Source organism: Carassius gibelio, chromosome B3 (assembly GCF_023724105.1).
Source record: "Carassius gibelio isolate Cgi1373 ecotype wild population from Czech Republic chromosome B3, carGib1.2-hapl.c, whole genome shotgun sequence".
Taxonomy (NCBI): domain Eukaryota; kingdom Metazoa; phylum Chordata; class Actinopteri; order Cypriniformes; family Cyprinidae; genus Carassius; species Carassius gibelio.
In genome coordinates, this window is record NC_068398.1 from 1,556,662 (window position 1) to 1,575,112 (window position 18,451).

General features: G+C 43.5%; 1 protein-coding gene across 8 annotated transcripts in view; it reads right to left on the reverse strand.

Annotated features, from left to right (window-relative positions):
* Window positions 1-18,451, reverse strand: part of LOC127952170 (zinc finger protein 665) — an 88,878-nt gene that overhangs the window by 69,715 nt on the left and 712 nt on the right. The gene's annotated exons all lie outside the window — the stretch shown is intronic.

Consider the following 18,451-nt stretch of genomic DNA (forward strand, 5'->3'; position numbering starts at 1 on the left):
CACTAATCTTGGGGACCAATTGGCCAGCTTTCAAACAATTATTGGGGTGTTTAACAGTGGATGCCTCAGGGAAGAAGAGCGGGCCGGAGGGCGGGGCGAGCGCTCAGGTGGGAGAATCTGTGCTAGGACCCAGTTGGGAAGCTTCAGGGGAACCGAGTGACTAGGCGAGGCTAAACCTTTTCAGTCACGATGACTTTCCTCTGGAGCAGTGCCAGGATGAGACCCTCAAACATGCATTCGAGCAGGTCCGTTCCATCGATAGGTAGGTCCTCCATCCGGACTGCGCGTTCTACTATCCATATTTTGCCATTATTAAGGACCGGTTGTGTCGAGTGACCCATGACGCTCAGAGAAAGGAAGATACAACCCAAATTAAATCGCCTAATGACCCGACTTTTTGGCCGGGCATTCACGAGAAAGTGTGCATATGGTGCGCGTCTTGTCGGGAATGTCAGTTGGTGAACCCACCAGCCACCCGAATGCGACCTCTTCCTCTAGTGCAGGTCCCCTTCGAACGAATTGGTATGGACCTCATTGGGCCCTTAGAACGATCAGCATGGGGACATCGTTTTGGGTTAGTCATAGTGGATAAAGCAACACGATATCCTGAAGCAGTGGCACTCCGCAAGATCTCAGCAAAGAGTGTGGCGGACGCCCTGTTTCTTTTAATCTCCTGCGTGGGAATCCCAAAAGAGATTCTCACTGACCAGGGGCCTCATGTGCAAAGACTTGCGTTGAATTCATACTAAAACATTGCGTACGGACAAAGCTGTAAAACAAACAACAGATATATGAATTTCTGCGTACGAAGGATTCCACGCATATTCTCTTTGTACATCCCAATTAACGTAAAATTGAGCGCACATGCATGAGCACAACGCCCCACCCAGTCTCCTCCCCTAATTAAATCAATTTAAATATGGTAATGAGTCCACTTTGGCAAAAGATAGCAGTAAGAAAATGCCTAAAGCAAGCGGCAAGAAACGAAACTTTATGGAAAGTGAATTGGAGGTGCTACTATCGGAGGTAGAGACTAGAAAAAAATATTTTATTTGGAACTTTGTCTTCCGGAATTAATAACAAAAGGAAAAAAAAATATGAATGGGAGAGTTTGGCTGAAGCAGTCAATGCGGTGGGATCTGAAAGTCGCACTGTAAATGAGCTTAAAAAGAAATGGTCTGATATAAAGGTGGACGTTAAACGGAGAACTGCTGCGCACCGACAAAGTGTGGGCAGAACAGGCAGTGGTAAAGGGGTCGATGAACGTACACCCTTTGAGCAGAGAGTTGCCTCAATTATGGGTGACACTTTACTCTCTGGAGTAGTATCTGCTGCTGTGGGAGACTCTGATTTACAGGACTGTGACGAAGGTAACCAATTTCTCATTTGTTTTTACTTTGGTACATATAGCTTACCCATTTAATTGTCAAATGCATTCAGTGTAGCGGACCAAAAGTACACCAGAGATTTTACGGATCCATTTCATTTATTGCAAATGTGTGTGCCCCTTAAAAATGGAATGTACTTAAATTACAGTTAACATGTGGCTTTTTATTTAGACTCATCTGGCGCAACAGCCGAAACATCCACTGCTCAGGAAGGGCACTCGGTGTCCGCCCCTCCTGAGCAGCCAGCGCCCACTGCGTTTCCAGTGCTCCCCCCAGTGCTGACGCCGATCCGTCTGGCCGCGTCTTGACACATGCTGTTTTGGAGTTTTGCAAGTTTTTGCAAGGCCGGCGTTGCTGTGCGGCGTGTTCCGGGGACTGCGAACTCCTTCGATCTACCCCCCCCCCCCCTTCCCCTTCTTCAAAGCCTGTCCCTTATCCCAGGACCCGATTCGCTGGGCCACCGAGGGCCGCCCCCCGCTGGAGGACGGGGACAGATCCGGCTGCTGCGTAGCGGGGCCCTGCCAGGTGAGTGGCGAAACCGCATCGGGAGGCACTTGATGAGCCACCTGCCACTTCCCCACTTCAATCAACTGACCCACTTCCGGCCACTAGGGCGGCGGTGAGGCCTAGGCCGGCCTGCTGGCGTATGCGGGGAGGTGGGAACATTGGTCCAGATCCCGGACAACCCGCAGGCTGCCCCCGATCGAGCCGGGTTGTACCAAATACCATATTATTAGTATTAAGGGGGGTACCGATCAGGCTTTGGTGGATTCAGGTTGTAAACAGACCTCCATCCATCAAAGCCTGATACAATCCAGGGCATTGGATACGGGCCGCATGGTTAAGGTGAGGTGTGTGCACGGGGATATAGTGGAATACCCCGTAAAAGCCATAGCCATCAAATTAAGGGGACAAAAGCTTTATGTGGAGGTGGCCGTTAGTCCGCGCCTCTGGCATCCATTAATCTTGGGGACCAATTGGCCAGCTTTCAAACAATTATTGGGCTGTTTAACAGTGGATGCCTCAGGGAAGAAGAGCGGGCCGGAGGGCGGGGCGAGCGCTCAGGTGGGAGAATCTGTGCTAGGACCCAGTTGGGAAGCTTCAGGGGAACCGAGTGACTAGGCGAGGCTAAACCTTTTCAGTCACGATGACTTTCCTCTGGAGCAGTGCCAGGATGAGACCCTCAAACATGCATTCGAGCAGGTCCGTTCCATCGATAGGTAGGTCCTCCATCCGGACTGCGCGTTCTACTATCCATATTTTGCCATTATTAAGGACCGGTTGTGTCGAGTGACCCATGACGCTCAGAGAAAGGAAGATACAACCCAAATTAAATCGCCTAATGACCCGACTTTTTGGCCGGGCATTCACGAGAAAGTGTGCATATGGTGCGCGTCTTGTCGGGAATGTCAGTTGGTGAACCCACCAGCCACCCGAATGCGACCTCTTCCTCTAGTGCAGGTCCCCTTCGAACGAATTGGTATGGACCTCATTGGGCCCTTAGAACGATCAGCATGGGGACATCGTTTTGGGTTAGTCATAGTGGATAAAGCAACACGATATCCTGAAGCAGTGGCACTCCGCAAGATCTCAGCAAAGAGTGTGGCGGACGCCCTGTTTCTTTTAATCTCCTGCGTGGGAATCCCAAAAGAGATTCTCACTGACCAGGGGCCTCATGTGCAAAGACTTGCGTTGAATTCATACTAAAACATTGCGTACGGACAAAGCTGTAAAACAAACAACAGATGTATGAATTTCTGCGTACGAAGGATTCCACGCATATTCTCTTTGTACATCCCAATTAACGTAAAATTGAGCGCACATGCATGAGCACAACGCCCCACCCAGTCTCCTCCCCTAATTAAATCAATTTAAATATGGTAATGAGTCCACTTTGGCAAAAGATAGCAGTAAGAAAATGCCTAAAGCAAGCGGCAAGAAACGAAACTTTATGGAAAGTGAATTGGAGGTGCTACTATCGGAGGTAGAGACTAGAAAAAAATATTTTATTTGGAACTTTGTCTTCCGGAATTAATAACAAAAGGAAAAAAAAATATGAATGGGAGAGTTTGGCTGAAGCAGTCAATGCGGTGGGATCTGAAAGTCGCACTGTAAATGAGCTTAAAAAGAAATGGTCTGATATAAAGGTGGACGTTAAACGGAGAACTGCTGCGCACCGACAAAGTGTGGGCAGAACAGGCAGTGGTAAAGGGGTCGATGAACGTACACCCTTTGAGCAGAGAGTTGCCTCAATTATGGGTGACACTTTACTCTCTGGAGTAGTATCTGCTGCTGTGGGAGACTCTGATTTACAGGACTGTGACGAAGGTAACCAATTTCTCATTTGTTTTTACTTTGGTACATATAGCTTACCCATTTAATTGTCAAATGCATTCAGTGTAGCGGACCAAAAGTACACCAGAGATTTTACGGATCCATTTCATTTATTGCAAATGTGTGTGCCCCTTAAAAATGGAATGTACTTAAATTACAGTTAACATGTGGCTTTTTATTTAGACTCATCTGGCGCAACAGCCGAAACATCCACTGCTCAGGAGGGGCACTCGGTGTCCGCCCCTCCTGAGCAGCCAGCGCCCACTGCGTTTCCAGTGCTCCCCCCAGTGCTGACGCCGATCCGTCTGGCCGCGTCTTGACACATGCTGTTTTGGAGTCACAACAGCAAATCGTTATGGCCATCGGGGAAATTAACAGTCACCTGAAAAATATCACTGACGCACTTACAGACATAAGCCACTCATTAAAGAAATTGGTCAAAAAGTGAACTTTGTCTCTGATTACATTTATATTGTCGCAATCACATGTTGGCGGGCATGAACGGCTTGTTGGTTGGGCTGCACATAAATTGCTCCTAGGTCAGGGTCATCTGGCGGTGCTGCCACCTCACCAAGTGGTATGCCATGCCTGTGCGCAACATTGTGCAGCCCACCACAGGCCAGCACAATGCGGCACACCTTGTCAGGGCAGTATAACAGCATCCCCCCAGTCCTGTAAAGGCAGCGCCACCGACATTTTAGCTGCCCAATCGCCCACTCTACAACTGAACGAGTGTGAAAATGGGCATCATTGTATCTGCGCTCTTGGTCAGTTTGTGGGTTGGTGGGGATTAAAAGCCACGTCTTTAGTGGATAACCGCGGTCTCCTGAAGGGTTATTCAATAATTATATGCAAACAAAAACTATTAGATAGAATAATAACTTTAAATGCCTCACTTACCAAGAAGCCACCCATCACGCACCCTGCCAGCTTGGAGTCTCATCCCAACCATGCTCTTTGTAAGAATGTATGAATCATGGGTTGACCCAGGCCACCTTGCCACAATATTTGTTAGGCGTATTTGTGCATCACATTATCTGCACATTTATTGAATGGAAATGTTTCCGATTCACATATGCAAATTCTTCTTCTGATGGCGCCTTTATAGCAATGTGTGTGCAGTCGATCGCTCTGATAACATTAGGAAAACCGGCTATCGCTGCAAATTGCATTTTAATGTTTGGCTGGTCAACTGCATCATATGGGAACCTTATATACCTGGTAAAAATGCAGATGATCCTGTCCCATACCGCTGGCATTGCCCGGCTCAAAGACGACTGGCTTATTCCTGAGCGGTCTGCCAGTTCCCTTTGGTATTGCGTGGCTCCTCATTGTCTCTCTCTCTAGATTCGGACCCAACTCAGCACAGAGCTCCAAGAGGATAGCCCTTGGAAATCTGAAACGGCTGATAAGCCAGTCATCATCCTGGGCCATAAAATCATTGTGGTCCCTAAAAACTCGTTCTCGTCAGATTCTGCCATTAGCTGTTACTACACAGAGCCGTTGTTAACTGAGAAGATGCACCAATAAACGCTGAAAATGAACGTGGATTTGCGCATCTTCTCAATTAACAACGGCTCTGTGTAGTAACAGCTGCTCTATGTGTAATCATGCACCTGATGGATTTAACTGCTGATCAGAGAACCGGATTTACTGACGAGATGCACATAACAATCGGCCGATCGTGATCAGAGCACCCCTACAAATGAAAATACGTTTTGTCTTTTTTGCAACAGAGGATGCTCGGGATAGGTCATCCACAACTTATTTCTTCTCCTGTTCATAAAGATCTGGCACAATCTTTTCACTCTAACCTCTTTTCTTCATCATTATATCTGACAAGAAAGCCAACATGCGCGGGGCATTCAAGCTCCGTTCCTCCGCTCGCCATGACCACTGAGTGTGGATTGAACATGCGATTTATATATATATATAAAAAAAAAAAAAAAGTCACGTTTGTGCCGAACCGAAGATATTGATCAGAACGGATCACGGATCATGATGACCCATTGCACCACTACTATAGTGTCATTTGAAAACATTGCAGTTCAGAGAAAAAACATTTTATTCAGACTAAAACCCCTTTAATTCGGGTGACAAAAAAATGTATTTCCAAGTGGCTTTCGCACATAATAATAATACCGCTGCAGAAGCATTTTGCAGCATTAAGGTTATTAATTGATCGTTAATTTAAACGATGATCGATCATGGAAATTATTGAATATTGACATCTTTAACCAGTTTTCCACCAAACTCATTTGTATTTATTGTCTGCATCAAACCATGCTTCCGAACAAATGTGATTCACGGTACTGGGCAGCTCCAGGACAGCTGTCTCTCTGAGCACGGTGCTGTCTGTGAGCGAGGCGGAGAAACGGAGCTCTCAATCACGCTGCAGTGTTTGTAAGAGCCAACAACCCCATTTACAGAGTGAAATTCTCTGACTACCTTTATCTTCCGGGACTGTTGTTGAATCTTCCAAAAGTTTTGGCTTGAGATGCTTCACATGCAGCAGCAGCAGCATCACTTTCCACCGCACCAATAACATGGGGCTGCCCGCCGACGTGCTTGACTTTAAATAGGCGCTACTAAACACGGATATCGGCCGATGCTGATATATAAATTATGACAAATATCGGCCTATACTGCCAACCTTCAGCTCCAAATTATTAGCAAAGTGACAAGGACCCTTTGAGGTCACACAACGAGTAGGAGATCTCAATTATGAAGTAGTACGCACAGACAGAGGCGACTCACAGCAAATTTACCACGTCAACCTCCTAAAAAAATGGAGCGAAAAGGAGTCAGTGTTGATAGGGACGGCGGTGAGCGGAGAGGAAGATCTCGGGCCAGAATCAGAATCAGAATGAGCTTTATTGCCAGGTATGTTTACACATACGAGGAATTTGTTTTCGTGACATAAGCTCTGCAGTACAACAGAATGACATCGACAGAACATAAAACACATAATAAAGAATAAAAAATATAAAAAAAATACAAATAAGTAGATAGTGAATGACAATATACAAATTGGCAATTGTAGGCAGGTATATTTACAAAATGCAGTTATGTATGTACATGTATATTATGTGCAAAAATTTAAGTGCATACTAAGTATGTGTGTTAGATAAATAAGTGTATGTGTATATAAATATAAAGTGTAGTGTGTTCGCAGTTGTTATCAGCTGTTCATAAGATGGATTGCCTGAGGGAAGAAACTGGTCCTGTTTCTGGTCGTTCTAGTGCTCAGTGCTCTGTAGCGTCGACCAGATGGCAACAGTTCAAAGAGGGAGTGTGCTGGATGTGAGGGGTCCAGAGTGATTTTGGCAGCCCTTTTTCTCACTCTGCATAAGTACAGTTCTTGAATAGAAGGGAGGGTTGTACCGATGATTCGCTCAGCAGTCCGGAATACCCTCTGTAGTCTTCTGATGTCAGATTTAGAAGCTGAGCTGAACCAGACAGTTACTGAAGTGCAGAGGATGGATTCAATGATGGTGGAGTAGAACTGTTTCAGCAGCTCCTGTGGCAGGTTAAACTTCCTCAGCTGGCGAAGGAAGTACAACCTCTGCTGGGCCTTTTTTACGATGGGGTCAATGTGAATGTCCCACTTCAGGTCCTGAGAGATAGTGGTGCCCAGGAACCTGAATGACTCCACTGCGGTCACAGGGCTGTTCATGATGGTGAGTGGGGGGAGTGCAGGGGGGTTTCTCCTGAAGTCCACGATCATCTCCACTGTTTTTAGCGTGTTAAGCTCCAGGTTGTTGAGAGTGCACCAGACAGCCAGCTCTTTTACCTCCTGTCTGTAAGCAGACTCGTCACCGTCCTGAATGAGGCCGATGAGTGTGGTGTCGTCTGCAAACTTCAGGAGCTTGACAGAGGGGTCCTTGGATGTGCAATCATTAGTGTACAGGGAGAGCAGTGGGGAGAGAACGCAGCCCTGGGGAGCTCCGGTGCTGATTGTACGGGTGCTGGATGTGTATGTTCCCAACCTCACTAGCTGCTGCCTGTCTGTCAGGAAGCTGTTGATCCACTGACAGACGGAGGTGGGCACGGAGAGCTGATTTAGTTTGGGCAGGAGGAGGTTTGGGATGATTGTGTTGAAGGCCGAGCTGAAGTCCACAAACAGGATCCTCACATAAGTCCCCGGTCTGTCTAGGTGTTGCAGAACATAATGCAGTCCAATGTTTACTGCATCGTCCACAGACCTGTTTGCTCTGTAGGCAAACTGAAGAGGATCCAGCAAGGATCCAGTGATGTCCTTCAGTTGGGCCAGCACCAGTTTTTCAAATGACTTCATGACTACAGACGTTAGAGCCACAGGCCTGTAGTCATTTAGTCCTGAAATTTTGGGTTTCTTAGGGATGGGGATGATGGTGGAACGTTTGAAGCATGAAGGTACTTCGCACAGCTCCAGCGATCTGTTGAAGATCTGTGTGAAGATGGGGGCCAGCTGGTCAGCACAGGATTTCATACAGGCTGGTGTAACACAATCTGGGCCTGGTGCTTTCTTCCTTTTCTGCTTCCGGAAGACCTGGCGCACCGCATCCTCGCTGATCTGAATTGCAGGTGTGGGGGAGAGGGGGGATGCAGGAGGTGAGAATGGTGAGAGTGCTTGATTGGAGAGGTGTTCAGGATGGGTTGTAGGAGCTGTTAATGGTCTGAACGTTTGTTTGGAGAGGCATTCAGGGCTGGTTGCAGGAGTTGTGAAGGGTGTGAATGGTTGAGTGGGGAGGTGTTCAGGGCAGGTGATGGGTGTTCTTTCAAACCTGCAGTAAAACTCGTTCAGATCGTCTGCCAGTCGTTGATTCTCTACAGTGCTGGAGGGTGGTGTCTTGTAGTTGGTGATCTTCTTTAGACTTTTCCACACTGATGCAGAGTCGCTGGAAGTGAACTGAGTCCTTATTTTTTCAGAATAATTCCTCTTTGCCACTTTGATCTCCTTTTCCAGTGTGTATTTAGCCTGTTTATACAAGACATTGTCCCCCTTCACGGAAGCATCTTCTTTGGCCTGACGGAGCTGTCTGAGTTTTGCAGTGAACCACGGTTTGTCATTGTTGTAAATTAGTTGAGTCTTTGTAGGAATACACATATCCTCACAGAAACTGATATATGATGTTACGGTCTCTGTGAGTTCGTCCAGATTGGTGGCAGCAGCTTCAAAAACACTCCAATCAGTGAGGTCAAAACAAGATTGTAAATCCTGCTCTGCTTCATTAGTCCATCTTTTTACAGTCCTTGATGCAGGTTTAGCTGATTTTAGTTTCTGCCTGTAGGATGGTATAAGATGAACCAGAAGGTGATCAGAACGTCCCAAAGCTGCTCATGGAACAGAGTGAAATGCATTCTTTATTGTGGTGTAACAGTGATCCAATATATTACTGTCTCTTGTGGGACAAGTAACATGCTGTCTGTATTTTGGCAGTTCACGGGAAAGATTGGCTTTATTAAAGTCCCCAAGAATGATTAAAACAGAGTCCGGGTGTTGTTGTTCTGTCTCTGTGATCTGATCAGCGAGTTTCTGTAAAGCTGAGCCCACATGAGCTTGCGGATGGATGTAAACACTGACCAGAATGAACGAGTGAAACTCCCGCGGTGAATAGAACGGCTTGGAGCTGGCCTTGGCCCCAGGAGGGGATCACCTCTCGCCCTCGCAGCTCACTGACATTGGGCGTTTACAGTCTGAATTTGCAGACACGTTTTCGCCTCTACCTGGTCGTACTTATCTGATTCAGCACCATATTGAGATGGAGCCGGGCGTGGTGGTTCACAGCCGGCCGTATAGACTACTTGAACACAAGAAAAAAAGTGGTTCAGAGAGAATTAGAGGCGATGCTGGGGTTGGGGGTAATCGAGGAGTCCCACAGTGATTGGGTGAGGCCAATAGTTTTGGTGCCTAAAATGGACGGCTCGGTGCGGTTTGTGTGGACTATCGCAGGGCAAAATTTGATGCTTATCCAATGCCGCGGATAGATACAGACGGTTGGTCTGGGAACGCCCCCAGGAACACCCCGTCACGTGATGTGAATTTAGCCCGTGGGGGAAAACATTCCCTTGGCGACAATTGAAATAAACGGTACAATCAAGCAGAAGAGTTGCTGTGTCGTTTTCTGTACCTCCAATAAACTAACAAATTATGAATTTAAGTTCTACAACCTTCCTAATAAACATACAGAGCCGGAAAGGATTGCAAAATGGCTACAAGCAATAAGTTTTGAGGATGATTCAGGGAAGTTGTGGAATCCCAAGACTAAGCATGTGTGTGTGTGCAGTCGGCATTTCATCACAGACAGGCTATATTAACATCGTGTTCATTATTAACGTTATCAAAACTGTGTAAGGTTGTTTCAGAAAGTGGAATGCATATATAATTAGCCTTATCATTCTAACTTAACCAAAACTATGTAACGTTAGCCTAGTGTCGAACATAAACTAACTTAAAAAAGCATGTGGACACGTAACAACTTAGTTTTGTTTCAGAACATTCATAAATTCACCCTGTCTGTGTTTGCGAAACGATTGAATCGCGGAATCCAGTCAAAAATAGAGCTTGCTGTATAAAGCAGAACGTCACGCGATTTGGCTATTTTTTTTATGAATACATCTATATTAGGGCTGTAAAATGAATCAAATATCGATATGGACTAGTGTTTATGAATATTAAAGTTAAAAGAGACTACAATTGTACTACGTGTCTCTGGGAATGAGTGCTCAATATGTGCATTTTGCCATTCAGACACACACGATGCTCGCAGTGTTTTCCCCCACGCCGGCCACGCCCCCAGCTATGACTAGATGCCGACTGTATCTATGGACGAGTTGCTCGATCGGTTAGGTATAGCTCGTTTTTACCGGACATTGGACTTAACAAAAAGATATTGGCAGATCCCCTTATCTCCCATGTCCAAAGAAAAAACAGCCTTCACCACGCCGTTTGGATTACACCAATTTGTGAAGCTTCCTTTCGGCTTGATTGGGGCCCCCGCTACGTTTCAGCATCTCATGGATCGAGTGCTGTCACCCCATGCTGCATAACCCGCAGGCTACCTGGATGATATCATCATCTATAGTGGGGACTGGCAGCGGCATATGGAGCATGTGAGGGCTGTCCTAGAGGCGCTGAGGCGGGCGGGGCTAACGGCCAACCCGAAGAAGTGCGCGGTTGGGCGGGTGGAGGTAAGGTATCTGGGCTTCCACTTGGGTCATGGGCAGGTGCGTCCCCAAATTGACAAAACGGCAGTGATTGCGACCTGCCCCAGACCCAAGACCAAAAAGGAGGTGAGGCCGTTCCTGGGGCTGGGTGGATATTATAGGAGGTTTATTCCTGGTTATTTGGACCTCACCAGCCTGCTGACTGACCTCACTTAAAAGGAGGTACCGGATACGGTCCAATGGACGGAGCAGTGCCAACAGGCCTTTACCCGAGTTAAGGCTGCCCTGTGTGGTGGACCACTCCTGCACGCTCCTAACTTTTCTCTCCCCCTTTTGTTGCAGACTGACACGTCGGACAGGGGGCTGGGCGCAGTCCTGTCCCAGGAGATGGGGAGGTGGGACCGCCCATTGCTGTACATTAGTCGAAAGCTCTCAAAGAGAGAGACTAAGTACAGCACCATAGAGAAGGACTGTTTGGCCATCAGGTGGGCGGTCCTCACCCTTCGCTACTACCTCCTGGGGCAGGAGTTCACCCTCTGCTCCGGCCATACCAATACGCAAATCACCCGTTGGTATCTAGCTTTACAGCCGTTTAAGTTCAAGGTGGTTCACAGGCCGGGGGCGCAGATGGCATTGGCCGACTTTCTCTTCAGGAATGGGAGGGGGGGCTGCAGGCGCCAAATTTCAGTTCCAAAAGGCAAGAGGACGTTTTTTTTTGCCTAGCGGCTGTGTCTGTGTGAGCTTGTAGCATATGTGCATGTAGCAGGGTTTTTCCTACATTGAAATTTTTTTGGCGGCCGCCAAAACGATTTTTTGTCCCGCCAAAGCCTAATTTGATCTGTAATTGGGTTTTGTGAGTGAAGCAGGCTACTGACGGAGTGACGGAGAGAACGAGCACAGCGCCCCTCCCCCGCATGCGCACTCTCCGTCTTCAGTTCTGTCTTTGCTTTCTCCTCGCATCAAAATCAACTCATCCTAAGGTCGGAAGACCGAATCCATGTTTTACGTGGTGCATTCGGAATATATTTTTGGCTGAATTACCGCAGGGTGTGAATTGCAGTCAAAAAAAAGTTGCCTTATTTTCTCTTACAACTTGTGACAAGCATTCCGCACATGCAGCTGACATAACTTTAAATAAACGCAAAAAATTATGAAATGAGAAAGTGTGCTTACCCCCATTAAGCAAGAGTGTTTAGTAAAATTTTGCCTTAATAATCCTCAGTATGTATAGGCCTAAGACAATGTGCAGTTAATAACCTATAAAACCATTTAGTTTTAAGTTAGACTGGAGTGAGACGAAACTAGATCAAAGCACAAAGAAAGCTGTTGCTAGCTAGCTGCTAATTTTATTAAATTTTATTTGGTAAAAAATAACACTATTACACCTTTTAACACTACGTTTTCAATTGATATGATTATACTAAAATAATGATCAGGTCTATCAAAAAATGATTTTATCTTCCTAAACTATGAAAGCCAGTCATGGAAAAAAAAAATCACAGCTTTTTTTTTTGCAAAGAGGGCTATAAAAGGATGACAATAATATTTTTTTCATGAATAAATAGGATAAAAAAACCTGTTGCTTTAAGTTTTTTTTTTTTTTTTACCGAACCATTCGGTTCACCACACACGGCTCATGCTGGGACCGCGGTTCAATTTAAATTTGACAAAGCATCTGTAATATGGTTTGCTATAAATAGCACGTAAAACAAACTGGGTTCAACAAATATATTTTCCTGTTGATGGATGCGCATTCTGTATTCCCAGACATTACAACAACAGTGATGAGAAAAAAAAAACTAGAAACAAAAAAACCCTGGATTCACTCTTGATCAATGTGAATTACTGCTGGAATATGAGCAGTCATTTATTCCATAATCACCCGGGCGCTGTCAGTGCGCGAGCACAGATGAGATCTGAACAGCACACGTTAATATGTGTTTAAGCTTAACTCATTTAAGCTTTGTCAGTTTTAACATTTAAGAGCCAAAGGACGCGAGCTCGCGCGCACAGTGAGAAGAATTGTGCATGTGCTCCGCGCAAACCCGCGCCTCAGAACGTGCGCAAATATTAAGATCTTTCTGAAGTAGCTATTGCTTTTAAATGGAAAAATTCACACACAAAAAATTGTCAAAATGCCCGTCTTGGTAAGTATCCTACAGCAGACATAGCCGGCTGAACGTATGCCTGTTGTATGCATTCTCTTAAAGTGACAGTTTTTATATAAATCGAACAGCAAAAACAAATAAATCTAGGGCTGTTTCGAATGCCATTTTTTGAGCTTCGAAGCTTAGGTAGCAATCAATATCGAATATTCGAAGCTTCGGTGGGTGGGGCTAAATATATAATAATAGTGTCGGTTTGCATTTGTATCATCTTTCACGACTTCACGTTTCACTCTTCGGCATCGTAAATGTGTTGCGGCAGACCCAGTGGAGTGCAGTGTTGCATTTGGTACAATATGATCAGGTGGCACACATTCTTTAAATATTAATAAACATTTAATAATCTTTTAATTAGAACAGTTTCCGGTACGCATTACACGGGCAGGTTTATGCTCCGAAAACGGACAGTGCACAAGTGATACAAAACACAAAGTCTGTTGAGAGCAAGAACTTTAATAAGGTATTAATAACGAACATTTCTTTAAAACAAATGAATCCCAAAACAGAAATTAAATTAACACACAGTGATTTCAACGAACTGTAATAAATAAAGAACACGGTAGCATGCTTATAAACAGTTGAATAAGAATAAATGAATTGTTTTTAAAATGACACAAAATGTAATATCTATTACAATTAGTTTTATTCTATATAAGGGATTTATTTGGTCTTATTCTGACTTTTTGTTAATTTAAATCTTTAAAATGCGCGATGCTTTTATTGAAAGCATGTTGCAATTAGCCTATTTATCATAGCAAATTAAACGCATAAAAGCAGTTGTTTTTTTTTTGCCGCGTGCAATCAGGTGATTTTTCAAACTTGTGGTGCTGTTGTGGTAGGCAAGTTTCAAATCGCATATTTGACACACTGCCTTTGTCTTGTCATCCTCACTTAATTTAAAGTGCTCCCAAATAGGGATGTTGCGGTGACAGATTTTTTCCACCGGTTAATCGACGTGTGAAAAAACCGGTAATCCCGGTGTCACCGGGGTTGCGTGTCGGGGATTTCGGGTGGCCGAAAATGCAGTCGTGCAGACGTGCACACGTCTCAATTTACTTTCACTTTAATTAGCGGCAATTCAGTACCATTTGTTTGAATTAACCATGGGTTAATTTATTTTTTTCTTAATAAAAATACACAAAACAATAAGACACTCGCTTGTATTGCATATTGCAAAATGAATAATAACTTAACACAACATGCAAAAACTAAAAAAAAAGCACTTATGAAACGCCTTTAAAGTGCATTTATTAACAAAACGAACCACTGCACACATTGTGGAAGTATCAAACAAGAATTTATATAAAATATTACTATATTATATAAATTATATAAAATTCACTATCCGTTAAATAAAGTGCCTGCCTTGGCCTTTTCAGCAAAAAAAAAAAAAAAAAAAACACCGCACAACCATCGAATATGCAACGAACGAAAATCAAACACATCCCTGTTGGCATTTGGTTTGAATCCAAAATATTTCCAAATAGGTGCTTTTGCATTTCGCTTTGAAACCAGATCTTCCGCCATCCTTTAGCTCGCCTCACTCTCCTCAAATGATAAATGAAATCGGACACCTGCTGCTTTACTGCGGCGCTGGTTCCGCTCACGCTAAATTACGAAGGCACGTAGTCACTAACTGAATTAAGTGCTTTATTGCTATAGGTTAAAACTTCAACACGATGGGGACGGTGCCGGTGGTCAAGTGCTATGACCGGTAGGTGGGTTAAACACCGTGTATCACCGGTAACACCGACTATCGCAACAAGCCTACTCCCAAACAGCTGAGGTCTTGGGCATTTTGTACCTATTCAGTATGAGATTAAATAAATCACTAAGTTCGCCAACGGGCGGTTCAAGCATGAGTGAGAATGAATCCGCGACGGAAGTCACGTGTTAAAAAAAAAAAAAAAATATTAGAATCTCAAAACTGAAAATCGAATGCCACCCCACCGAACGAATATTCGAATATTCGATTATTCTAGTACAGCCCTAAATAAATCACTCACTGTTCTTGATTAAAAAACTTTTAGAACTTTAAACCGTGACCATGTTGGTCAGCCACCACCGAAGACCAATTCTGACCCAGGAAAAACCCTGTGAAAGGACCTAAATTTGCCGTGATTGGCTGTCCACCACTACGTGACGGGGAGGATTTCTGAAGATACTCGCAGTCACACAACACAAGTGTAGTTGTTTCTTCTCAAAACGTTTCCGTTTTACAATGCCAAAGAGGTCTAAAGTGTGGCTACACTTTATAAAAGTGGATGCCGAGTCAGCAAAGTGCAACATATGCAATAAGAGTATTGCAACCAAAGCTGGCAATACCACCAATTTAATGAAGCATTTGTTTGGATGAGTGTTTTTCCCTTCCTCCCGGTTTAGTTTGGTCTACTCCATTGCTTATTTTGAAACACGCCCCCTTTCACGTCGTCTAAAAAACAGAGAGAGAGAGAGATTTATCCGGTACAGCGAATTAACCGACTGTGTTAACGAGAATACTTGCAGAGACAATTATTTTGAGGTAAATGTGTGTATGTGTTCATTCAGAAGATACGATACGCGAAAGATGAATTCATTCTCTGTACACAGATTGTCTGAAATGCTGTTTGCAGCGCGTGCTTTGAAGGAGTGAGCGCAAGCGTCGAACGCGCACAAATTGTTTAAAATGCTTGAATCAGCAAGATTTAGAAACAAGTGCAAACGATCAGCTACGATCCGTTTCACCCCTTCAAGTGAATGAACAACGCGAATCAAGTTAGGAATTTTACATCACTATTCACAATAGCCCATCGGACTGGAAAACACAATAGCCCCGGTACGTGGGGCTAACGATTTTGCGAGCTCTGCACCTCAGATCTATCCAGTTTTTGAAACTCTGGTTTCCACACTGGTTTCGTTAAACAAGATAAATTGTTATTTTAAAAGATTGACTCAAAAGAATCATCGGTTCACTAATTGGATCATGAACTTGTATTACCGAGCCAAAGATGATCTATTATTGAACATCTCGAATTAATAAAGACTTCAAGTACATGTGTAATAGGGCTGCACGATGTGTCGTTTAAGCATTGATATCGCGATGCATGAATCCACGATAGTCACATCGCAGGAAGTGCGATGTAGGTTGTCATAGTTGATCTGTTATTCATTAACTGTACGGGCCAGCTGCTCCCCGGCCCTTGACGAATGTGATTCGCGGATTAATTGCACAGCTCAACCATCATAGAGTGAAAGTTTTGACAGGGCAGAGAGAGAGAGAGGGCAGAGAGAGAGAGAGAGAGCGCTAGATAGAGCGCGTGCGAGAGAGATAGAGAGAGAGCGCGCGTGAGAGAGAGAGAGAGAGAGCGTGTGAGCTCTAGAAGAAAGTTTGTGTCTTGATGAGCATGTATCGCTCACTAGGAGTCGCTTAATGCAGAGGAGTCAGCTGCTGCATGCAGGGTTTTTTTTTTTTGGTTTCAACTGAGGATAAATTGTCCTATTGGTTAAAATCCCCAATCTGTTTACTTAAATATTAAATTAATAAATGACATCAAAACAGGGGCGTTTGCGTTATGATGTGGTGGGCTGCTGTGGGCCAGAAAGTCCAGGGCCACTTTTTGGTCCCAGTCCGCCCTGAATGGCACACCCCATCCAAAAAGCACAACCATTTGTATAAATAATGTTATCCTGAGTGTGATGTCTTACCAGAATTAGTTTTAATTAAGGTGAAAAATAAAGGTTTGGTGTTTAATGTATTTGTGTTGATGTTGAAATGGATTTTAAAACATATGGTATCGAAATTGGCACCAGATCGAAAGATTTTGAACAATACCCAGCCAGCCTAGATATGAAACTGAATATGTGTGAAGCGATTGTTCAAAAGCATCAGTTTTTAAATCTCCCGGTCATAACATGATATTCTTCAAGTAATTGTCCAAAAATTAGGCTTTATTAATCAAAACCCTGTATATTTGTGTGAAAAGGAATAAAAGGTGTTTTACTGTCTCTAGTGTTTGACCCAGGTACGTTTATGCCATGAGACCAGGAAGCAAATAACAGAAACATCACGCTCAACAGACCATCTGAAAGTGTCACAAAGTGCATTTAAAGATTAAAGCTGTCTGTTACGAATTAAATTAAACCTTTACTCAAAGAGGAATGAATTGTCTGTAACAAGTAAAAGAGATTCTCACAAAACACTAGGCACAAAACACTAGGAAGGTGCAAGAGAACAAAACAGAGGAAAGGAAACTACTAAAGAAGTAGGAAAGACTAGATCTAACTGCTCGTAGTCTTCCTCTGTTAGAGGAATGCTGACAGAAGATTGAGTCATATACACAGAGAAAATACTGAAGGCCAACACCTGTGCAAATACAACACTGGGAAAATACAGAAAATCCTATATGAAAAATAGAAAATAAAAATATAGAACTATCAATCACACTACAGCAGGCTACTTATGTATCGCTATAAATTATGTCAAAAGTGGAAAAAGTTGTATATCTCTCAAAATGAGAGAGGTCACTCTTAACAGCCTGCATTGCAACACAAAATATAGAAGCAGCTTCTCGAATTCTCAGAGAAATATCAGTTTTTTTTCTGGCTCACAGGATGTAGAAACACCATTCTCACTTAAAGACGGAGCTGAGGCCTTTCTGAGTTTAAGACCTCAACAGATTCTGATTCACAACGAAAATCACTAAATACAATCATCTTATTAATCTCTTCTTTATATAATTAATTTGATCTTTTGATTTGGAGACGATTTCTTCATAGTTTCTGTCCTGTTCTTCTTTCCTCTGTGTTTTCTTTGTCTTGCCAGTTTCTTGTGATTGATTTGGAGAGTGCACATCATTTATTGGATCTATTGGATACAACAGTTATAATATTGGTTGCACTTCATTTTACAGTACGTGTACTTGCATGTACTTATAGTTTACTTACAGTGTATTTATCTAAGAAAGTTCTGGTAATACAAGGTAACTACATGGGGTAGGGTTAGGTTTAGGGGTAGGTTCAGGGTTAGTACCTAGTTATTACATAGTAATTGTAATTACTATAATAAGTACATAGTATGTACATGGGGAACAGGACTGTAAAATAAAGTGCTACCATAATATTTAATCATGATTTTTTTTTTTTTACATTTTCCATTTATGTATTATTTTCTGTACTTATTTATTGTTATTCTTTAATTTGTATTCACTATATTTACTCTTTTTTTTTTTTTTATACATCGTATGGATTTATTTATTTATTTACAGTGCCCTTTACTAATATTGGCACAATATGAGCAAAAGCAACTATGAAAATAAATCTGCATCGTTTATCTTTTTGATCTTTCATACAATAAATGTACCTTTGTAAAATAGCACACTTGTAAATAATATCTGTACATTAACTAAATAACTAGCACATATGTTTTCCCTCTTTACT